Raw genomic sequence first — 24,160 nt, 5'->3', positions numbered from 1 at the left:
GAAAGGTTTACAGTGATGATGGGGGCTGATATGATGGGAACCAAAAACTAAAACTTCTAATGATCGTAAAATCAGCGAAGCCTCGCTGTTTCTCGGATGTGAATTCATTACCAGTCACGTACGAAAGCAAACCCCGAAGTCGCGGATGACAAGCTCCATTTACAAATTTCGGCTGCGTGGTATTGAAGACAAGTTACAACGTGAAGGGAGGAAAAGTTAACTGTAACAAACAGAAGAGACTAACATATTGTTTCCAGACGTGTTAACCGAGGTATGTTTCTTGTTTCACTACTGTCTTCTAAAAAGTAACTATAATACGGGTTATAATTAAAGTGATAAAGTAAAATAGAGTTTGTTCGTATATTTTTAAATGCTGTTAATGTATTTAGTATAAGCCCGCATTTACATATGATTCAATTATGTACTATCCATGCTCAAAATCGGTATTCTCTTTATCTGGAAATTTCGATAACTCGAAATAAAATTTCGTTCCCGAGGTGATTCGAGATATCGAGGTTCCACTGTACTTGTATGTGTATTATCAGTCTTCAGCCCGAAGGCTGGTTGTATCCTCAACAGCTCCGCCATCAGCTGTCATATATGGCCTAGGCGTCACTGAAGAGGCGTACTAGGGAAATGAGGAGTGAGGTAGTTTCCCGTTGCTTTCCTCACCGAGCCAGAAGTTGCTATTACATATCGTCCCTGTTCTGCCAAAACGTCGAATGTTACAATGTTCTTCCTATCCATTATTTCCCTTAAGACTGGTCACGCCTTCCAGCCATATATTGATATGCAGTCCATCAGAACAATATTCGTTGAGTTCATTTTCCTATGCGCGTGTGTAAAGAAAAATGAACCTTAAATACATCACACTCTAGGAGTGGGTAAATGTCATGCAAACACACATTCCTTCAGTATGATACAGTAAGGTTCATTTTGCTTTACACACGCACATAGGAAAATGAACTCAACGGAAATTGTTCTGATGGACCGAATATCAATATGTGGCTGGAAGGTGTGACCAGTCTTAAGGGAAACAATGGATAGGAAGAACATTGTAACATTCGCCGTTTTGGCAGAACAGGGACGATATCAGTCTGCCAAGCCCACTGAAATGCATGCACCAACCGACCCTATGAGCAACGTTTTCACACCATTCATAACAGGGACTGGCTGCATAAGGATTGGCATTAGTAGCATCGCTCATACCTCAGTCACTTTCATATTGTCAAAGCCAAGAATAAGACAGAGACAGATCAATGAAAATAACAAAATTGCTCTAGCCCATACCAAAAGACATAGTGCACTGTAAACACTAGGTCCTGCCAGCAAAGGTATCCACTGTACTTATAGTACGAAATAAATAAAATTAACATTCGAAACTGACTTTCAACGTATTAGGTCGTGTTACGTACATGTAGTACGTGTCGAAGAGATGTTAAGTACAGAACAAAAACGGCCAGCCGGACACCAGTGGGATCCGAACCCACAACCTACCGATTTCGCGTCGGTTGCTCTACCAATTGAGCTATGGTGGCCTAGGCCATCTTTGTTCTGTTTGAAATGATCTGAGCTACAGGTCTGGCACTGCTGCTGGCACACTGTAGATTGCGTTTAAGTTGCCCGTTGTGGGGCATGTCAATGAATATTGAATTTTCACGACCGCATTGTAATCGAAACATACTTTCAAAGTATTAGGTCGTGTTACGTACATGTAGTACGTGTTGAAGAGATGTTAAGTACAGAACAAAAATGGCCAGCCGGACACCAGTGGGAGGTTGTGGGTTCGGATCCCACTGGTGTCCGGCTGGCCATTTTTGTTCTGTACTTAACATCTCTTCAACACGTACTACATGTACGTAACACGACCTAATACTTTGAAAGTATGTTTCGATTACAATGCGGTCGTGAAAATTCAATATTCAAAATTAACATTCCTTCCCATACTCACCACCTTTGTATCAAGCACATGTAACACAAGGAATCAGTATAAACAGCCTACAGATATCTCCATAAAGTCGATGTGGTATTGGATGCCGTGTTAGGGATGGCACACTAGCGCCCTTGGCGGCGCCGGAAGCCAAAGAGCTGGGCAATCCCGCTAACAAGGTCGGGCCAGCAGGGGGCTTTGCTTCCGGCTCGCGTGTGGTCGACACTCACCTGGGCGCGCTTGGATCTGGCGCCAATACATTAGTCCCGTCTGGAGCCGGGCAGAGCGGCTAATAGACCTACTCCAGATACAGCACGAGATGCTGAGTGACTCTGGAAAATGTAATATTTTCTGATTCGTCTAACTTGCAAATAACTCTTAAAACATATTCAGTACTTTATTTTACTGGAGAGAGTACCATAACTTCAGAAAGGGGTTGAAATTATTGCTATTAAACCGAATTCTGGCAATAATAGGGCTCTTATTGAAAGAAGCAAATTAACCCTTAAATGCACGGCATTTGCAAAGGAGAATTCACTTGCATGTTATATACGTTTTACGATTTTACAAGTGTGCATTCACTTCTATCTTGCAGACGAACTCTTTAGGGATCGCTAGTGTATTAAACAATGATTTTTCTTGCTAATGCTGGAGAAGTACAAACTTTAAATAGTTAAGGTAAAACAAAAAAAATGCTATTTAACTCTGAGAATTCGTAAGCAAGGACATTACTACGATTGAAGTGTGGCAGTAGCTACAGTAATCCCACAGCTTTGCATATACCGGTACGTGAAACATTAAAAAATCTTAACATTTTGACTGATATAAATAAATAAATAAATAAATAAATAAATAAATAAATAAATAAATAAATAAATAAATAAATAAATAAATAAATAGATAAATAAATAAATAAATAAATAAGTAAATAAATAAATAAATAATAAATAAATAAATAAATAAAACATTGCAGCAGACATCCGCAAAAGACGTCTGAAATTTTATGGGCACGTTCGCAGACTGCCGGCAAGTAGACTGACACACAAGATTCTCACCTACATAGAACATCTAAAAAATATTCCATGGGTACTGGAAGTGAAGAAGGATCTGGAAAAAGCCCATATGGACTCAACTGACACCGCGGACAGAAACCTCTACAGGAAAAAAATTAATGGATGGAAAGTGCAACCAAAGAACGAAGTGAAAAAGAAGACTGGAGCAAAGTGGACAGAAGAACGATTAAGGATCCACGGAGAAAGAATGAGAGCTGTTTGGCAACTCAGAAAACAGAATCGGTAGAGCTTTGCGTGATCCATTGGGTCCATACGCACATAATAATAATAATAATAATAATAATAATAATAATAATAATAATAATAATAATAATAATAATAATAATAATAATAATAATAAATAAAAATTCATTTTGACAAATAGCTTCTTAATTTTTTGATAATAATATATTACTTTTGGAATGTAAAACCACCGTATTTAAAAGAAATAATAAATTGGGCATTTAAAGGTTAAAAAACTCACGCGTATTGAAATTTTAACAGATCAGGGAAGTGCCACTGATATTTCACTTTTATCTCCGTCCTTAATCCATAGATGTAGAGTATGATGGCTGACTGGTGGTGGTGAATATTGTTTTAAAAGGAAGTACATGTGGGCAACCATCCTCTATTAACACTAATCAGAGGGAAAATTGGAAGGTGTTCGAAAAATGAAGTTGTCGGCCACAGAAAGACAAGGGCCACGAAGAGCGTGAAGAGGAAAGACTATCTAGCATTCGCAAACCTAATACCGTCAGGATCGGAAGAGAACAAGAGTTGACCAAGGGAGATCGAAGAAGATAGATGAAAGTGAAGAGCCTGGCACAAGTAAGTTGAAGCAATGTCAGGACTCAACTAAGGGCCCGTGGTTGCCAACCAATGCTCCCAAATTAAGAGCACCTTGGACCTCTTTTAGTCGACTCGTACGACAAGCAGGATGTTATTCTGCCGTCCCCACCCACAGGGGGGGGGGGAGTTATGGGACCGCATCCAGCGTGGATCAGTCAACATTTCAGTGTCAAAACCCACATTCAGTTACTTTTCTGGCTATAAACCAAAGAGCTGTACTCCGGGACCTGACTTTCATACTCGTCTACACATTAGGCTATAACTACGGTATTTAACAACACATTAAATGACAAAGAGTTCTTTGGATTCATCTGGAACATCTCTGTGTTACTTATTGCAGTTTATTGACATTTTTTTCTCTCGATGTTGAGTATGTAAGTTGATATTTCATCCTCCATGTTTATGGCATTGCAACGGATACTACTACTACTACTACTACTACTACTACTACTACTACTACTACTACTACTACTAATAATAATAATAATAATAATAATAATAATAATAATAATAATGGCGTAGGGCCTTCAGAGATTCCTGTTGCAGGTCTTTCTCTAGTAGACGGCGTATAGGAGACGTGCGTGTCTGTGAGGTTGGGGCTCTACCTAAGATGATTTCTAATGATGAAGAAGGCAAACACACACACACACACACGAGCGCGCGCGTAGAGACAGAGAGAGGGATAGAGCTGCCGAGCCAGACGAATGAACCAATGAAAATTAAATATCCCGACCCGGCCGGGCATCAAATCCGGGAACCCCTGGACCGAAGGCCAGAACGTTAACCATAGAGCCGGACATCGCAACATTCGAATAGTATCCAGATGTTGACATCAAAAAACAGAATCTACTTTGGAAGCGGTGTGTTTTTTGTAGTTAAAGTATATTGTGTGCAACCATATTTCAGATTCAAAGCACGTGGGTATTCTTAAAATATTATAATATTGTCGCTGCTGGAGCAATACCTCGTATACCGTAATGCCCTTCCTATGCCTTATCCTCCTTAGTACTGGTCACGCCTCCCAACCACATGTGGATATCGTCCCTTCTATGTCAAAAATCGCGAATGTACAATGCTTTTCCTATCCATTACTTCTCTTAAGCCTGGTCCAGCCTCCCAGCCACATACAGGTATATAGTCCCCCCCCCTGGCACTACAGCCCTTGAAGGGCCTTGGCCTACCAAGCGACCGCTGCTCAGCCCGAGGACCTGCAGATTACGAGGTGTCGTGTGGTCAGCACGATGAATCCTCTCGGCCGTTATTCTTGGCTTTCGAGACCGGGGCCGCCATCTCACCGTCAGATAGCTCCTCAATTCTAATCACGTAGGCTGAGTGGACCTCGAACCAGCCCTCAGGTCCAGATAAAAATCTCTTACCTGGCCGGGAATCGAACCCGGGACCTCCGGGTAAGAGGCAGGCACGTTACCCCTATACCACGGGGCCGGCAGGTATATAGTCCATCAGATCAATTTTCGTTGAGTTCATATTCCTATGAACACGTGTAAAGGAAAATGAACATTAAATACATCATACTCCAGGAGCGGGTAAATATGTCATGCGAACATACATTCCTACAGTACGGTACGAATTAACCAATTAAGATTGGGATATGACAATTCATCGTGATGTCACCAGGATTAAATACATAGATTCACTGTCGCTAGGTAATACTCGTACAAGTTAGGAGCCATTTTATGTCCATGGCTCGGTTTGTTCATTTTCCCGCGCTAATGTGTGAAGGAAACTGGAACCTTAAACTCATTACACTGTAGGAGAGCGTAAATACTTAATGAAAATATACAATCATACAGTACGGTACTAAAAGTAGGTAGTGGGATGTCTTTCTTTCTTTCTTTCTTAATCTGCTTACCCTCCACGGTTGTTTTTTACCTCGGACTCAGCGAGGGATCCCACCTCTACCGCCTAAAGGGCAGTGTCCTGGAGCCTGAGACATTGGGTCGGGGGATACAACTGGAAAGAATGACCAGTACCTCGCCCAGGCGGCCTCACCTGCTGTGCTGAACAGGGGCCTTGGTGGAGGAAGGGAAGATTGGAAGGGATAGACAAGGAAGAGGGAAGGAAGCGGCCGTGGCCTTAAGTCAGGTACCATCCCGGCATTTGCCTGGAGGAGAACTGGGAAACCACGGAAAACCACTTCCAGCATGGCTGAGATGGGAATCGAACCCACCTCTAGTCAGTTGACCTCTCGAGGCTGAGTGGACCCCATTCCAGCCCTCGTACCACTTTTCAAATTTCGTGGCAGAGCCGGGAATCGAACCCGTGCCTCCGGGGGTGGCAGCTAATCATACTAACCACTACACCACAGAGGTGAACAGGTAGTGGGATGTAAAAACGATTATTATTATTATTATTATTATTATTATTATTATTATTATTATTATTATTATTATTATTATTATTATTATTATTATTATTATTGAATTACACTTGATGAAGTGGACAGGATGATAAATAAACTCCATTGTCATGAATCAGCAGGAATAGATGAAATTAGACCTGAAATGGTGCAATAGAGCGGGAAGGCAGGGATGAAATGGCTTCATAGAGTAATATCATTAATATGGACGGTTAGTAAGATACCTTCTGATTGGACAAAAGTAGTAATTGCACCTAACTATAAGCAAGGGAACAGAATGTATATTGCAACAACTACCGATGTAGCCTACCTCATTGATCAGTAGCATCGTGGAAGGGAGGCTGCGTGCAGTGGTTGAGAGGAAGTTGGATAAAAATCTGTACGATTTCAGACTATAGTGGGGGGCTGTCAGGATCAGCTTTTCAGTATGCGCCAGGTAAGTGGAAATGTTACGAGAGGAATTGACAGCTACGGTATGTTTGTGTTTCTTGAATCTAGAGAAAGCATATGACAATGTACCGAGGGAAAAGATGTTCGCCGTACTGTGAGACTACAGGATTAAGGGTAGATTATTGCAAGCAATCAAAGGCATTTATGTTGACAATTGTGCTGCAGTGAGAATTGATGGTAGAATGAGTTCTTGGTTCAAGGTACTTACAGGGTTAGACAAGGCTGCTATCTTTCACCTTTGTTGCTCATAGTTTACATGGATTACCTGCTGAAAGGGTATGAGGTGGCAGGGAGGCATTCAGTTAGGTTGAAATGTAATAAGCAGTCTGCCCTATCCTGGTGACTTGGTGTTAATGGTGGATTGTGCCGGAAGCCTGCAGTCTTCTTGGTCTTGAAAATAGGTGCAATGGGTATGGTAGTAAAATTAGCCTTTCCAAGATTAAAGTGACGTCAGTAGATAAGAAATCCAAGAGAATTGAATGTCAGGTAGATAATTTCAAGTATTTAGGATGTGTGTTCTCCCAGGATGGTAGTATAGTACAGTAAGTGAAATTGAATCAAGGTGCGGCGAAGCGAATGCAGTGAGCTCGCAGTTGCGATCAACAGTATTCTGTAAGAAGGAAGTCATCTCCCGGACAAAACTAACTTTACATCGGACTGTTTTCAGACCAACTTTGCTTAACGGGAGTGAAGGATGGGTGGAGTCAGTATATCTTATTCATGCGTTTTTTTACGAGAGACTGTGGGAAATCTTTAAAGCACACTTGTGAAGGGTCCATACTTCACATGTGTGTGGGATTCCTACCCACTAAAAACCACACACCCTTTTCTCACGATGTGTATCATCACCCCGGAACCGCTCTCGCATTTCTTCAGGGTGATGTCGTGCTTACTTAGTCTTTCAGACTTCTTCTTTCTTCATTTCTCCTTTACGGGCGTCCGTACGCTTCCATATCCCTCTTCTTCTGACGAAGGACATCCTCCACGTACACTGTCACCCGATCCCAGGATTCCTGGTTTCGTAGCATCACACACATAATATTATCGGGTGTCGGTTCTCCCAATTCAGTTTCCACACATCTTCTATTTATCTACCAATGGCAGCACACAAATAAGGTGTGAAGTACACCATCGATGTCGTCACAGTATATGCTTGCTGCATCACTCGCTCCGCCCTCTCTATGCACGAATTATCGAAAGTATCCATGCCATGTTAGAAGCTGCGTGAGGTAATAGTTCACTTCACCATGAATCCTTTCAACTCAGATATCCAAGCGTGGTATCATTCGCTTTGTCAATTTACCCCGAAGATCACTTTCCCACCTGAGTTGCCATCGCCTCATCCGTTGAATGAAGGCACGTTTCTTTCCCAGCTCTCCTTGGGTCCGCAAGATTTCTTGTCACTCCGTTGTACTGCAGCTATCCCTCTCCGATACCAAGCAAATCTCAAGTATTCAGCCTAGATTTCAGAGCCATACAGGAACACTGACTGAACCGTCGACATGAGAAGGCGTCGTTTACGTGATTTTGGACCTTTTATATTTCCCATCAGTCTACTAAGTGCAGTCATGCATTTTACTGCCTTATCTGTCGCTCTCTGAATTTGATTCCAGAATGTGAGCTTGGAGTCAATTGTCACTCATAGATATTTTGTGCTCGTAGACGTTTCAATCACTAACTCTCCAACAGCCATTGGCACAAGAGTCTCGATCATTTTCCTCGTCAGAAGAACTATCCCCGTTTTGTGTTCTGCTAGTTTTAGCCTGTAACTCACCATCCATTCTTTTATGCGCCGCATGACGTGGTTTGATTTGAGCCATCTCAACATTACAAGCCACTATCAAGGCGGTCACATCTTCAGCGTAGCGCACAATCTTCGTGTCATCTGGCATCTCCAAGCGTTGCAAGCTATCATACATGATGTTTCAAAGATCTGGACTAAGGATCGATCCCTGCGCTGCACCAGCCGTCAGTCATTTTGTCCTTCGTCAATCTTCCGTATCATACAGCAGAGCGTTATCCTTGAAGTAGTCTCTCATTATGCGCATAAGATAGTGTGGTAGCTTGAAAGTATTTTCAAGAGCATCCAACATGTCGCTCCACGTTGCCGAATTGAAAGCATTCTTCACATCCAGGGTTACAAGAAGTGTCAATTTAGGGGAATGATGACTGCCCGTTTGTGCTCTTTCTGCTGTATCCACCACCTCCCACACTGCATCCAATGTCGAGTGCCCTCTCGGAAATCCATGCTGGCGAACAGACAAATCCCCTGCTAGCTGAACTGCTTAGAGAATTCCGGGCTGCAGAAGTTTCTCCAGGCCTTTTCCAACATATATAAAGGTCTATAACCACCAAGTTTTCCCTTGCTGATCAAAACCAATCGGGCCATTTTCCACTGGGGACTAAAAACACCCGCTTGCAGGCTATGATTGTACATATTCAGCAGCAGTTATGGACAGAGTTCTGATATTACCTTTAGCACTTCTGCAGGTATACCATCTGCTCCTGGAGTCTCCTTGTTTCTAAGAGAGCTAATAGGTCTATTCAGCTCTTCTACTGTGAAGAGGGATATACCACCCAGTTCTTTTTCATCGTTACAGTCAACCTTCTCTGGATGGTCGGAAAATAGTGTATCCACAATTTCTTTAATGGTTTGCGGATACATGTTCGGGGTTGAAGACGTCCCGAGTTTCTTCATTACAATCTTGTAACTGAATCTCCATGGACCATCTTCTACTTCCTTTGCCAATACACACAATTTATCGGCTTTACTGTTTCTAATTGCATTGCGGAATTCCTTCTTCGCTGACGTGTACTCCGCTGAGACTGAGGTATTCTCTGGACTGCATCTCATCCTCTAAGCCCTGGGTCGAGGTAGCAGACAATTTCTTCTCAGTTCAGCAATCTCTTCGGTGCAGCAGTAGGCTGAGCGCTTGCTAGTTCCTGGTCTCTTTCGGGACATTGAGGCATTGCATGCTAGATGGATTAGCTGCATGGTGAGTTCAACACATACACCAGCTGCATATTTCCCTCTACAGCCAAAACATGTTTCTGTTATGTTCTCCATTCCATTCTGCATTACATCAGGAAACTTTTCCTTGTCGATAACGGCTATGTTCCACCGTGCTGGCCTGCGCACGATGTTTCTTATTTGAGGAGATTCCTGGTGCTGTCGAAATATGATATATTGGTGATCACTCCCCGTATAGTTCTCGATCACTTGCTATTCAGTAATCTTAGGCGCAATATCCTCCGATGAGAAGGTTACATCCGGTATTGTTCTCTGACATCCTGGCCATCGAAATGTTGGCACATTTCCAGTGTTGTTGACCACCAAACCCATTCTGGCTGCCATCTCCATAATACGTCGACCTCTGGAGTCTATTTGTGGCATGCCCCATTCCGACGCTTGAGCATTAAAATCAGCAGCGACCACTAGTCTGTTTTCCATTCCGCGTAATGCATCCTCAAGGCCATCAAGATTCATCTTAAAGATGGTAACAAATTCATTTGGCGTAAAATAACAGCTTACAATAGTGATTCGCACAATCTGTATCCAAACAAAACCATGATCACATCCATGCTCTGTTACAGAAAATTTTCCTAGATCTGGTATCCAAATTGCAGCTGTTCCAAGATTATCCACAAACCAACCTGGATGGCCCTGTCTTGATATAGTTCGCTAATAATAACGACGTCTGCTTCCATCTCGCAAATCAACTGTGTCATATGTTAGAAGCAACAGACATGAAAGTAGCGAGAATGATTGATGGTACAAACAAGTGGGAACAATGGCAGCAGGGTACTTGAAATGAGGAGATAAAGAAAAAGTTAGAAATGAACTCGATGGATGATGCAATACGCATAAATCAGCTTCGGTGGTGGGGTCATGTGAAGTGAATGGAGGTGGATAGGTTACCTAGGAGAATAATGAACTCTATTGTGGAGGGTAATAGAAGTAGAGGGAGACCAAGACGACGATACATAGACTCAGTTTACAATTATTTAAAGATAAGAGCTATAAAACTAAACGAGGCCACAGAACTAGTTACAGATAGAGGATTGTGGAGGCGTTTAATAAATTCACAGAGGGTTGCAGACTGAATGCTGAAAGGCATAACGGTCTATAATGAAGATGTATGTATGTATGTATGTATGTACTGTACGTTATTTTGCTAGTGGTTTAAAGTTGCACTAAGGTTTTCGGCAATTCAAGAACGGGGTCTTCCCCATTTTAAGGATTTCCCATCTCCTCGCATCAGGGTAGGGAAGGTACCGACCGTGGCTTTAATTAAGGTACAGCCCCAGCATTTGCCCCATGGAAAAATGGGAAACCACAGAAAACCATCCTCAGGGCTGCCGACAGTGGAAGTCGAACCCACCATCTACCGAATACAAAGTCACAGCTAAGCGACTCTAACTGCACGGCCAAATCGCTTGGTGTTAGGTTATGTTCCGCAATGAACCAGGACCAAAAACCTCCATCTTGGGCACCGAAACCTGGCGCTCTGTCATCTGAACCATTCACCCTGGCTGCTGACAAGAGAAAGCAAAGCGAAATGAAGCGAAGTGCGTTCAAGCTAATACAGCTACGTTATCAGGTACTGGAAACATGAAATGAAATGGCGTATGGCTTTTAGTGCCGGGAGTGTCCGAGGACAAGTTCGGCTCGCTAGGTGCAGGTCTTTTGACTTGACTCCCGTAGGCGACCTGCGCGTCGTGATGAGGATGAAATGATGATGAAGACGACACATACACCCAGCCCCCGTGCCAGGGAAATTAACTAATTAAGGTTAAAATTCCCGACACTGCCGGGAATCGAACCCGGGACCCCTGTGGCCAAAGGCCAGCACACTAACCATTTAGCCATGGAGCCGGACTCAGGTATTGGAATTAAAGGTTTTATATATTCAAATTCCGACCCGCAATTAGCAAAAACTTACTAGAATCAAATTTGATTAAATCTGTTTCATCGCTTCTGTGCAGCATTTAAAACAGGATTTTCAGGACAACCCCTTTTTTCGTTCGGTTTAACATGTTCTATTTTAATATTCAGCACTTGTTACGGAAGAATGTCCGGCTCCATTGCTAAATGGTTGTCGTGCAGGCCTTTAGTCCAGCGGGTCCTAGGTTCGATTCCTGGCAGGTTCGGTAATTTTTACCTTCATTGGTTAATTCCATTGGCTCGGCGGCTGTATGAGTGTGCCTTATTCATCATTAGATTCCATCTCAGGTAGGGCCCCATCCCCACAGAAGCGCAGGTCGACTATACGGCGTCAACTAGTAAGACCTGCACTAGATCTCTTCGGAGGCCACACCTCATTATTAATTAATGAAATAATAATTAAGTGAGAAACGTAACAGACTTCATGTCTGAACTTGGAATGACTTTTGTTGGTGATATTCGAAAATGATTTTTTTATTTTTTTTATTTGCTTTACGTCGCACCGACACAGATATGTCTTATGGCGACGATGGGATGGGAAAAGCCTAGGAAGTGGAAGGAAGCGGCCATGGCCTTAATTAAGGTACAGCCCCGGCATTTGCCTGGTGTGAAAATGGGAAACCACAGAAAACCATCTTCAGGGCTGCCGACAGTGGGGCTCGAACCCACAATCTCCCGATTACTGGATACTAACCGCACTTAAGCGACTGCAGCTATCGAGCTCGGTCGAAAATGATTTTAAAAGGAGACCTGCGGAAAATCAAAGGCCGGCTGGGACGCAACCGGGTCCATCGGACATGACCACTAGAGTAGAGCGGTAGCTTTGTATGCCCTTAGCTCTCGCAAATTTCATCAGCGTAACGAGTCTGTTACTTGCGAACCCTCTTTTGAAGCACAAGAATGTGCCGCGAGTGGACAACGCAGGTACAAACTAGACAAGCGGTTCGCTCTTGACGTATACTATCTGTGACACGTCATCCCATTGTGTAGCCGTTTATCAGACAACTGTTGAAACACGGGGAGAACTCGCCTTCCATGTCTGAAACTAGAGACCAGAGGTTAGTACAGATCTTCCAGTGATATGCTTTCATGTTCCAACAACTGGGATCATTTGTAGTATCCGTGGGATTCGGGAGATTGTAGTTCCTCCACCACTGACCAGTCAGGGGCTTAGTTATAGGGTAGCTAGACTGGAAAACGTACAGAGGTTAACAAAGTCAAAGGGGGTTTACTTTAGTTATTCAACTGTATTTATTTATTTATTTATTTATTTATTTATTTATTTATTTATTTATTTATTTATTTATTTATTTATTTATTTATTTATTTATTTATTTATTTATTTATTTATTTTATTTATCACTGAGTGAGCTGGCTGCACTATTTGTGTCATACACTGTACCTGTGAAATTGCATTCGTGATATGGTGGGTTCGAACTCTACTGTTGATCACACTTAATATGGTTTTCCGTGGTTTCCGATTTTCACACCAGGCAAATGAGATACGTTAAAAGACCGCCATTGCTACCTTCTCAGTCCTGGCATTATCCTATTCCATCGTCGCCATAAGATTTGCCTGTGTCAGTATGAAGTAAACCAATAGCAAGAAATATTTATTTATTAATTAATTAATTTTACCCGACTCATTGGCTGAATGGTCAGCGTTGAGGCCTTCGGTTCAGAAGGTCTCGGGTTTGATCCCCGGCCGAGTCGGGGATTTTAATCACCTCTGATCAATTCTTCCGGCCCAGGGACTGGGTATTTTTGTTTGTCCCATCACTTTCCTCTTCATATTCAGACAACACACTACACTACCAACCACCACAAAACACGCGATAGTGATTATTGTACATTCCTCCACATAGGGTTGGCGCCAGGAAGAGCATCCGGACGTATAACAGGGCCAAATCCATATTTGCGACACAGTTCGCACCCGCGACCCCATAGGCGTGGGAATAGGGGTAGAAAAAGAAGAATAATTAAGTAATTAATTTGGGGGCGTAATTAGTTCCGTGGCTTAGCCCCTGGTTTCCCACCCGGAAGGCTTAGGTTCGAATCCCGGTCGATTCTGGGTTGAGATTTACATTTCAAAATTTACGTCGTGTCAGAAATGGCATACGGCCTTAAACCCCCTCCCAAGACCAAAATGAGCCTGGGTAGCTCCAGAAACTAGGATAAGCTGAAAAATATTTATTTATTTATTTAGCAAGTTAGTTATATTAACAAATAGCTCCTTTATTAGAGACAAAAAGATAGAATCCTTTAAGAAAGTTACGGTTGTGCAGCTCAATATATGGACAAAACATCAAAATAAATCTTTTATGCACACTGAAAAACATAATGGTTACCTTGGAGTGAAAACATCGCAGAATCTGCAGAGCGTTTGCACAGATGGCTTTTGTAACTTGTAGGCCTATGCACTGAATGAATCATCAGCAATCCAAACACACTTAACTCGTGCCTTGTCTGTGAATAACCGGCTGAATGGCACCCTCAATAAAGAACTTGGAACACAAAAACTGTTTAACCTTAAGTAATAGGACGTATAGATACTTCTTGATGTACGCTGACTCTTGCAAGATCTGTTATCTATAGATAAATTTTCCGAGATCGAAGCCAGAATTATGAGGTACGAGATTAAAACAGTTGCACTTTTATAATCATGTATTACCTCGATTTATTTCGGTAAATGAGAATACCTTGGTTATTTTACCTTCGGAATTATTTTAAAAAACGCCGATATGCTGTGATATGTACAGCCACTACAGTTATGCATGTGTAAAGTATATTGTGTGTTGTAATTATACTTGGAGTTTAAATTGTTATGTAGGCCTACTGTATTTCTAATAGATTTTATATCGACGGCCTAGTTCTAATATCACGTAGGCTTTCTGACAATGCAGTTCCTATTCATTATTTCCCATAAGACTGGTCACTCCTTCCAACCACATATGGATATGCAGTCCATCACAGCAATTTTCGTTCTTTTGATTTTCCTATGCTGTTCTGTAAAGGGAAATAAACCTTACCATACCGTACTGTAGGAATATTGTTTGTATGGCTTACTTATGCACTCCTACAGAATAATGTGTTTAAGGTTCATTTTCCCTTACACGCAACGAACGTTGTTCTGATGGACTGCATATCCTATGTGGCTGGGAGGCGTGACCAGTCTTAAGGAGAATAATGGACAGGGACAGCATTGTCACATACACGGTATTAGAACTAGGCCGTCGATATGGTAGGCCTATAATAACTTTTCCAGAGGGTGTGTAGACATATCGCGACATATTTGTTTCCATCACTCAGTCACCACTGATCTGCATTTAGGGCTGTCTCCCAGGTAATAGATTCCCTATGAACTGTTTAACTAGTCTTTACTTAATGATTTCAAAGAAGTTGGAAATCTATCAAACATCTGCGTTGGTAAATTATTCCAATCACTCATTCCTTTTCCTATAAACGTGTATTAGCCCTAGTTTGTCCTCTTGTATTCCAACTTTCTCTTCGTACTTAAAAAAAAATCTATTCAATCTTGTTCGTCTAGTAATGTCACTCCCCACCATCTCTCCACTGACGGCTTGGAACATGCACTTACTCGAGCACCTTGTTACCTTACTCCCAAGTCTATCCAGCCCAAAGTTTGAAACATTTACGTAACACTACTCTTTTGTCGGAAACCACTCAGAATAAGTCGTGTTATATTCCTTAGGAACTTTTCCTGTTCTCCTATCAAGTAGTTCTAGTGTGGGTTCCATACACTGGAACCTTACTCTAATTCTGGTCTTACCGGTGACTAAAATACGGATAGATATGTCTCTTCTCCTTTACATCCTTAGTGACACTCACTACAATCATAACCGCACATGAGCTGGATATAGCAGAATCAGGGAGTTTCAGAAAGTATGGAATGTAAATATTTAAATTTTAGAAAAGAAAAGATAAACTGCCAAGGAAAAGGAACAGATCTGGTGAGAGCAGTACATTTTAATGGACGTATCTTGGGCAAAAAATGGACACGTCTAATAAAGTTTCTCAGCATGATATGAAAATGAAAACCTACAACATGTTTTCCAGTCAGTGACTGGGTCAGGGATGGAATGAATGAAGCTCCTATCTTGCTGCGAGGATAGGAATTGTGCCGGCTGCTGAAGCCTGTCACTCTCCTCTGGGGCAATGATTACTGACAGACAGATCAAATGACATGATAGTGGAGAGTGCTGCTGTAACGAAAGATGACAGAGAAAACCGGAGTACCCGGAGAAAACCGTGTCCCGCCTTTGCTTTGTCCAGCACAAATCTCACATGGAGTGACCGGGATGTGAACCACGGAACCCAACGGTGAGAGGCCGACGCAAGTTTCATCATAAATAAAGCAGAATGATAAATGCGGAAATTTGGTCTCAATCATATATAGGCCTATCATTTAGAATACTGGAGAATTTATTTCAAGTACACAACTCTATCACGTCTTTAAACGTACAATGAACACACTGTTGTAAACTTGAAACTCAACAACCTGATGGAGAAGATATATTTGGTAATTTCAATCACCTCTACATTCCGTTTTTTAGCCTGCACCCTCTGTCTAGATATTGCTAGTGTTTACAGAATAATTTGCAATGTCTCCCTTGAAGTCTCTTTTTTTTTTTTTTTTTTTTTTGCTAGTTGCTTTACGTCGCACCGACACAGATAGGTTTTATGGCGACGATGGGACAGGGAAGGGCTAGGGGTGGGAAGGAAGCGGCCGTGGCCTTAATTAAGGTACAGCCCCAGCATTTGCCTGGTGTGAAAATGGGAAACCACGGAAAACCATTTTCAGGGCTGCCGACAGTGGGGTTCGAACCTACTATCTCCCAAATACTGGATACTGGCCGCACTTAAGCGACTGCAGCTATCGAGCTCGGTCCCTTGAAGTCCTAGGTTTGATCGGCAAATAACGTTTGGCTTTAATAACGTACACATCCATTGTGATTGAATTAAGTTAGAACATCCTGTCAACGTTCCCACAGTAAGTTCGAAACACTTTCTCATGTTCTCCGAGTTTATGACCTACTAGCGAATGTACCCGTGCTTCGCTACGGTATTCTACATTGTATTTGAATATCGACGTAAATAGTGTACATGCAGTAAATAAGATTGTTTTAAAATTGCATGTCTCTTAGCATTATCCGAGAAAGAGCATGGGGAGGTCCCCGTACGTTGTTTCCAATGTAAAAAGTTTGTTATGTATTTGTGATATAACGGCAGGCTCACTTGTCTACTGCCATTCACAATCGAGTTGGGAAGTATACATTATAATTGCAGGCCCCATTGCCTACTACGCGGACGGAATCGATTTGGGGAGTATCGTTAAAATGGCAGCCCCCTTTCCTACTTCCAGACAGATTACAGTTGAGGAGTTTTTATTATAATGGCAGGCAATTACCCTACTATCACTCGAAGTTGAGTTGTGCAGTTATCATTATAATGCCAGGTCCATTTTCCTACTTCCAGCTACCTTACTGCCAGTCACACCAAGTTGGTGAGTTTCCATCAAAATAGCGGGCCACTATGCCTAATGAAAGTCACATTTTAGATGAGGACATTTCTTTATAATGGCGGGCACCCTTGCCTACTACCAAACACAATCGGGTAGGGGAGTTATAAACAAAACTGCATGCTCACTTGCCTTCTGCAAGTCAAATCGAGAAGGGAACTATTCATTACAATTGTAGGCCTTCCTTACACAGGAGTTGGAGAAGGAACCCTTTCCTACTGCCAGTCAAAGTCGGTGTGGGGAGTACTGATTACAATATCAGACCCACCCTTTCTCGATAGCTAAAAATCGACATCAGTGAATATATATAGATCGACATACGAAAGTATATGCGTGTTTACAATATTGAAGACCTTCATTTACAGATTAACTGCTACTAAACGTACGTCGTATCGACAAAGGATTATACCATAAGACACGCCGGATTTAGTGGCCTAAATGGCTGGTCATATGATATGTCATCTATTCTTGGGTCAGATTGAGTTAGAAACGTGGAACAGGGTAAAGGTTTGGTAAGATTATCTCACATTACATTACCTTTCGGATAATTATGTGACAGCTACATACATAGCATTTGGCTCACATATGCCTACTGGGTGGGCCGATTTTCGTGAAGAGTATGATGATTCTGTATTTCATATATGTAACTGAAAGTATGAATTATGCATGTGAAAATTCCAAATTGACTTAACATCGATTAATAGAGAAAAATCAAACGTAAATGGGATACAGATACGGCAAAAGTCAAAAGACCAAGGTTGTAGATCATTCCAAATTGAACGGAGATTGTGCAATCCGTTATGTGATAGGAATTTCCGAAGGTCTGCACCATCATTAAAATTGCCTGCATATTTCGATATTCTTCGGGGATAAAAAGTGAAAAATGTAATGATCTGGGATGTATTCCGTTCGTTACAGGCGAAAAGGTATAATTTTGTCAAATTTCAATTATCTTCTTTTTCTTCTGGCAGATTATGCCGCAATCTGGATTTTGAGCGAGGCGGATAAAAATTAGGACTTTCAGGAAACTAAACCAAAAATTATGGAGATGATCATTATTACCCCTTATAACGGAATGCTGTACGAAAATTTCGCCAAAATAGTCAGTGTAGAGGCACACAGTCGTTACGATTTGATTTATATAGATAAGGAATCTGCTCCATGTAAAACACCTTTTGGGCTATGTCCGCTGGACTTAACCTGCAAAAGTGACCATTTATGAAAAAATGCACATGAAGAAAAAGGTTTAGAGGTGGAATTCCATCACGTTTGGTCGATTTCCAGTTAGGTTGGTCTTGTTCTGTATATATTGTGGAAGAGTAAAATCACCATTTCGGTTCCCTATAAACCGCCAGTCCATTCCGGAACATGAAATGTTATTTACGTTTAAAACCTACCTTTGGACAGGTGGATGCTAAATATAAATTTTGGTTCGAATGTCTTCAGTAGTTTTCAAGTTGTAAGGAATACGCTTTACACGCACCCGCTCGTGAGTTAAGTCCGATGGGACTTGTACAGAAAAACGGTCCGTTAATGATATCTCCCTTATTAATCCTGGTATCGAAATGATGCACATGAGAAAAAAAGTTTATAAATGAATTTCTACCAAGACAGGTAGATTTAAATTAACGTTGGTTGTGTATATTTTGTGGAAGTGCAAAATTACTGTTTCGGTTTCGTATAAACCCCCAGTCAGTTCAGGGATTTTGAAACAATATTTTCCCTAAAACCTATCAAGGACAGGTGTATTCTAAATATGAGTCTTGGTGGAAATACATCCAGTAGTTTGTAGCATTCGCGTACATACGGCGTAATTAAGGAAGAAAATAATACAGTTAAGAAAGTTGAAAGTAATAGAAAATGGATTATAACTGAGGACAGCCGGATAACGACAAATATGTAAATGCCAAGTTAACGTATTGGAAAATCAAATACCCCTCAATAAATTATGCTAGTGTGTGTTATGGATATAATAAAGCGGTAACAGAGGAGAAATTTAGATCCAGTGATTCCTAGGTAAACAAATAATAAGAAGATGACTAATGGTGTTATTACCTAATCTATTCGAGGGCGGTTATAACATCCAACGATATTCCGCCAATATCCCGCAGATAGGCCGATTGACGCCTCTCTTGCCTTCTACCCGAGGAACAACCACGAATTTAAAAGCATGATGAGGAAAATGGCAATACGTTACTTCCCTGCTGGCATGCAGTCAGAGACGTTGCCATGGTAACCTGTAGGTTCGTTGTCGTTCTGTCGGTCACTCAATGCAGAGCATGATACCAGCGGAAAATTGTAAATTTCTCCGTCATGTGAAGAGTAAGGTAAATTATGAACATAACGAAAGTTGTTTATAATGAAGAGACGTTTCACGTACGGTAAACTAAGTTTACAGAAAATCAATAGTATAAGAGAAAATGGAGGAAAACCATTCTGTTTTTCCTGTAAAACCCCGTCTATTCAAATATTTTAAAATAATATGCATATAGAAACCTTCCCCGGGAGGAGTATACTCTAAATATGAAGTTTAGTTGAGATCTATCCGGCCGTTTCGAAGTGCTGGTGGAAAAACCACTCAGGTTTTCCTATAAACCCCGTCTATTGAAAGATTTTAAAATGATATGCATATCGAATCCTTCCGCGGGATGAGTGTACTCTAAATATGAAGTTTGGTTGTGATCTATCCAGCCGTTTCGACGTGATGGTGGAGAAACCATTCTGGTTTTCCTATAAACCCCCCGTGTATTCAAAGATTTTAAAATGATATGCATATCGAAACCTTGCCCGGGTTGAGTATACTCTAAATATGTAGTTTGGTTGAGATCTATCCAGCCGTTTCGACGTGATGGTGGAAAAACCATTCTGGTTTTCCTATAAACCCCCCGTGTATTCAAAGATTTTAAAACAATATGCATATCGAAACCTTCCCCGGGATGAGTATACTCTAAATATGAAGTTTGGTTGAGATCTATCCAGCCGTTTCGACGTGATGGTGGAACAGACAAACAAACAGACAGACAAACAGACAAACAGACAAACAGACAAACAAACAGGCACGAAACGTAAAAACCACCGATTCGGTCTTGAGTTGACCTAAAACGGATAAATATCTGAAAAATTGGCAAAACAAAAGAAATTACAGACAGCGGACCCCCTACAATTTTATTTATATAGATGCATAACCCCTTTTTACAATTCCTATCCAGTTGGTCACCTAATCAATCAATTAACACATGATTTACTTGGATTATTATTATTATTACTAGCGAATGTACCCGTGCTTCGCTACGGTATTCTACATTGTATTCGGTTATCGAAGTAAATAGTGTACATGCAGTAAATAAGATTGTTTTAAAATTGCATGTCTCTTAGCGTTATCCGAGAAAGAGCATGGGGAGTTCCCCGTACGTTGTTTCCAATGTAAAGTGTTTGTTACGGATTTGTGATATAGCGGCAGACTCACTTGCCTACTGCCATTCACAATCGAGTTGGGATGATTACGTAATAATTGCAGGCCCCATTGCCTACTACGCGGACAAAATCGATTTGGGGAGTTTTCGTTAATATGGCAGCCCCCTTCCTACTTCCAGACAGATTTCAGTTGAGGAGTTTTTATTATAATGGCAGGCAATTATCCTACAATCACTCGAAATTGAGTTGTGCAGTTATCATTATAATGCCAGGCCCATTTTCCTACTGCCAGCCAGCTTACTGCCAGTCACACCAAGTTGGTGAGTTTCCATCAAAATAGCAGGCCACTATGCCTAATGCCAGTCACATTTTAGATGAGGACATTTCTTTATAATGATAGGCACCCTTGCCTACTGCCAAACACAATCGGGTAGGGGAGTTTTAAACATTTTTTTCTTTGCTAGGGGCTTTACGTCGCACCGACACAGATAGGTCTTATGGCGACGATGGGATAGGAAAGGCCTAGGAGTTGGAAGGAAGCGGCCGTGGCCTTAATTAAGGTACAGCCCCAGCATTTGCCTGGTGTGAAAATGGGAAACCACGGAAAACCATTTTCAGGGCTACCGATAGTGGGATTCGAACCTACTATCTCCCGGATGCAAGCTCACAGCCGCACGCCTCTACGCGCACGGCCAACTCGCCTGGTGAGTTTTAAACAAAACTGCATGCTCACTTGCCTTCTGCAAGTCAAATCGAGAAGGGAACTATTCATTATAATCGTAGGCTTTCCTTACTAATGACAGTTACACAGGAGTTGGAGAAGGAACCCTTTCCTACTGCCAGTCAAAGTCGGTGTGGGGAGTACTTATTACAATAGCAGACCCACCCTTTCTCGATCGCTAAAAATCGACATCAGTGAATATATATAGATCGACATACGAAAGTATATGCGTATTTACAATATTGAAGACCTTCATTTACAGATTAACTGCTACTAAACGTACGTCATATCGACAAAGGATTATACCATAAGACACGCCGGATTTAGTGGCCTAAATGGCTGGTCCTATGATATGTCATCTATTCTTGGGTCAGATTGAATTAGAAACGTGGAACAGGGTAAAGGTTTTGTAAGATTATCTCACATTACATTACTTTTCGGATACATACATAGCATTTGGCTCACATATGGCTACTGGGTGGGCCAATTTTCGTGAAGAGTTTAATGATTCTGTATTTCATATAAGTAATTGAAAGTATGAATTATGCATGTGAAAATTCCAAATTGACTTAACATCGATTAAAGAGAAAAATCAAACGTAAAAGGGATACAGATACGGCAAAAAGTCATTAGACCACGGTTGTAGATCATTCCAAATTGAACGGAGATTGTGCAATCCGTTATAGGATAGGAATTTCCGAAGGTCTGCACCATCATTAAAATTGCCTGCGTATTTCGATATTCTTCGGGGATTCAAAGTGAAAAATTTAATGATCTAGGAAGTTTTCCGTTCGTCACAGGCTAAAACGTATAATTTTGTCAAATTTCAATTATCTTCTTTTTCTTCTGGCAGATTATGGCGCAATTTGGATTTTGGGCGAGGCGGGTAAAAATTAGTACTTTCAGGAAACTAAACCAAAAATTATGGAGATGGTCATTATTACCCCTTAAACGGAAAGCTGTACGAAAATTTCGCCAAAATAGTCAGTGTAGAGGCACACAGTCGTTACGATTTGATTTATATAGATAAGGAATCTGCTCCATGTAAAACACCTTTTGGGCTATGTCCGCTGGACTTAACCTGCAAAAGTGACCATTCATGATATCTCCCTTAGTAATCCTCCTGACGAAAGAATGCACATGAAAAAAAGGTTTAGAGGTGGAATTCCATCACGTTTGGTCGATTTCCAGTTAGGTTGGTCTTGTTCTGTATATGTTGTGGAAGAGTAAAATCACCATTTCGGTTCCCTATAAACCGCCAGTCCATTCCGGAACATGAAATGTTATTTACGTTTAAAACCTACCTTTGGACAGGTGGATGCTAAATATAAATTTTGGTTCGAATGTCTTCAGTAGTTTTCAAGTTGTAAGGAGTATGCTTTACACGCACCCGCTCGGGAGTTAAGTCCGATGGGACTTGTACAGAAAAACGGTCCGTTAATGATATCTCCCTTATTAATCCTCGTATCGAAATGATGCACATGAGAAAAAAGGTTTAGAAATTAATTTCTACCAAGGCAGGTAGATTTAAATTAACGTTGGTTGTGTATATTTTGTGGAAGTGCAAAATCACTGTTTCGGTTTCGTATAAACCCCCAGTCAGTTCAGGGATTTAGAAACAATATTTGCCCAAAACCTATCAAGGACAGGTGTATTCTAAATATGAGTCTTGGTGGAAATACATCCAGTAGTTTGTAGCACTCGCGTACATACGGCGTAATTAAGGAAGAAATAATACAGTTAAGAAAGTTGAAAGTAATAGAAAATGGATTATAACTTCGGACAGCCGGATAACGACAAATATGTAAATGCCAAGTTAATGTATTGGAAAATAAAATGCCCCTCAATAAATTATGCTAGTGTGAGTTATGGATATAATAAAGCGGTAACAGAGGAGAAATTTAGGTCCATTGATTCCTAGGTAAACAAATAATAAGAAGATGACTAATGGTGTTATTACTTAATCTATTCGAGGGCGGTTATAATATCCAACGATATTCCGCCAATATCCCGCAGATAGGCCGATTGACGCCTCTCTTGCCTTCTACCCAAGGAACAACCACGAATTTAAAAGCATGATGAGGAAAATGGCAATACGTTACTTCCCTGCTGGCATGCAGTCAGAGACGTTGTCATGGTAACCTGTAGTTTCGTTGTCGGTCTGTCGGTCACTCAATGCAGAGCATGATACCAGCGGAAAATTGTAAATTTCTCCGTCATGTGAAGAGTAAGGTAAATTATGAACATAACGAAAGTTGTTTATAATGAAGAGACGTTTCACGTACGGTAAACGAAGTTTACAGAAAATCAATAGTATAAGAGAAAATGGAGGAAACCCATTCTGGTTTTCCTATAAACCACCCGTCTATTCAAATATTTTAAAATAATATGCATATAGAAACCTTCCCCGAGATGAGTATTCTCTAAATATGAAGTTTGGTTGAGATCTATCCAGCCCTTTCGAAGTGATGGTGGAAAAACCATTCAGGTTTTCCTATAAACCCCGTCTATTGAAAGATTTTAAAATGATATGCATATCGAAACCTTCCCTGGGATGAGTATACTCTAAATATGAAGTTTGGTTGAGATCTATCCAGCCGTTTCGAAGTGATGGTGGAAAAACCATTCTGGTTTTCCTATAAACCCCCGGTCTATTCAAAGATTTTAAAATAATATGCATATCGAAACCTTCCCCGAGATGAGTATACTCTAGATATGAAGTTTAGTTGAGATCTATCCAGCCGTTTCAACGTGATGGTGGAAAAACCATTCTGGTTTTCCTATAAACCCCCCGAGTATTGAAAGATTTTAAAATGATATGCATATCGAAACCATCCCCGGGATGAGTTTACTCTAAATATGAAGTTTGGTTGAGATCTATCC

The 24,160-nt window shown here is 41.2% G+C and overlaps 1 non-coding gene across 1 annotated transcript; it reads right to left on the bottom strand.

Moving 5' to 3' along the window:
* Positions 1–1,461: 1,461 nt before the first annotated feature.
* Positions 1,462–1,538, bottom strand: TRNAS-CGA (transfer RNA serine (anticodon CGA)). The gene has a single exon. It is a non-coding gene; the product is annotated as a tRNA-Ser (tRNA).
* Positions 1,539–24,160: the final 22,622 nt, after the last annotated feature.

Source organism: Anabrus simplex, chromosome 5, assembly GCF_040414725.1.
Source record: "Anabrus simplex isolate iqAnaSimp1 chromosome 5, ASM4041472v1, whole genome shotgun sequence".
Classification (NCBI taxonomy): domain Eukaryota; kingdom Metazoa; phylum Arthropoda; class Insecta; order Orthoptera; family Tettigoniidae; genus Anabrus; species Anabrus simplex.
This window is presented reverse-complemented; position numbering and strand designations above follow the sequence as displayed.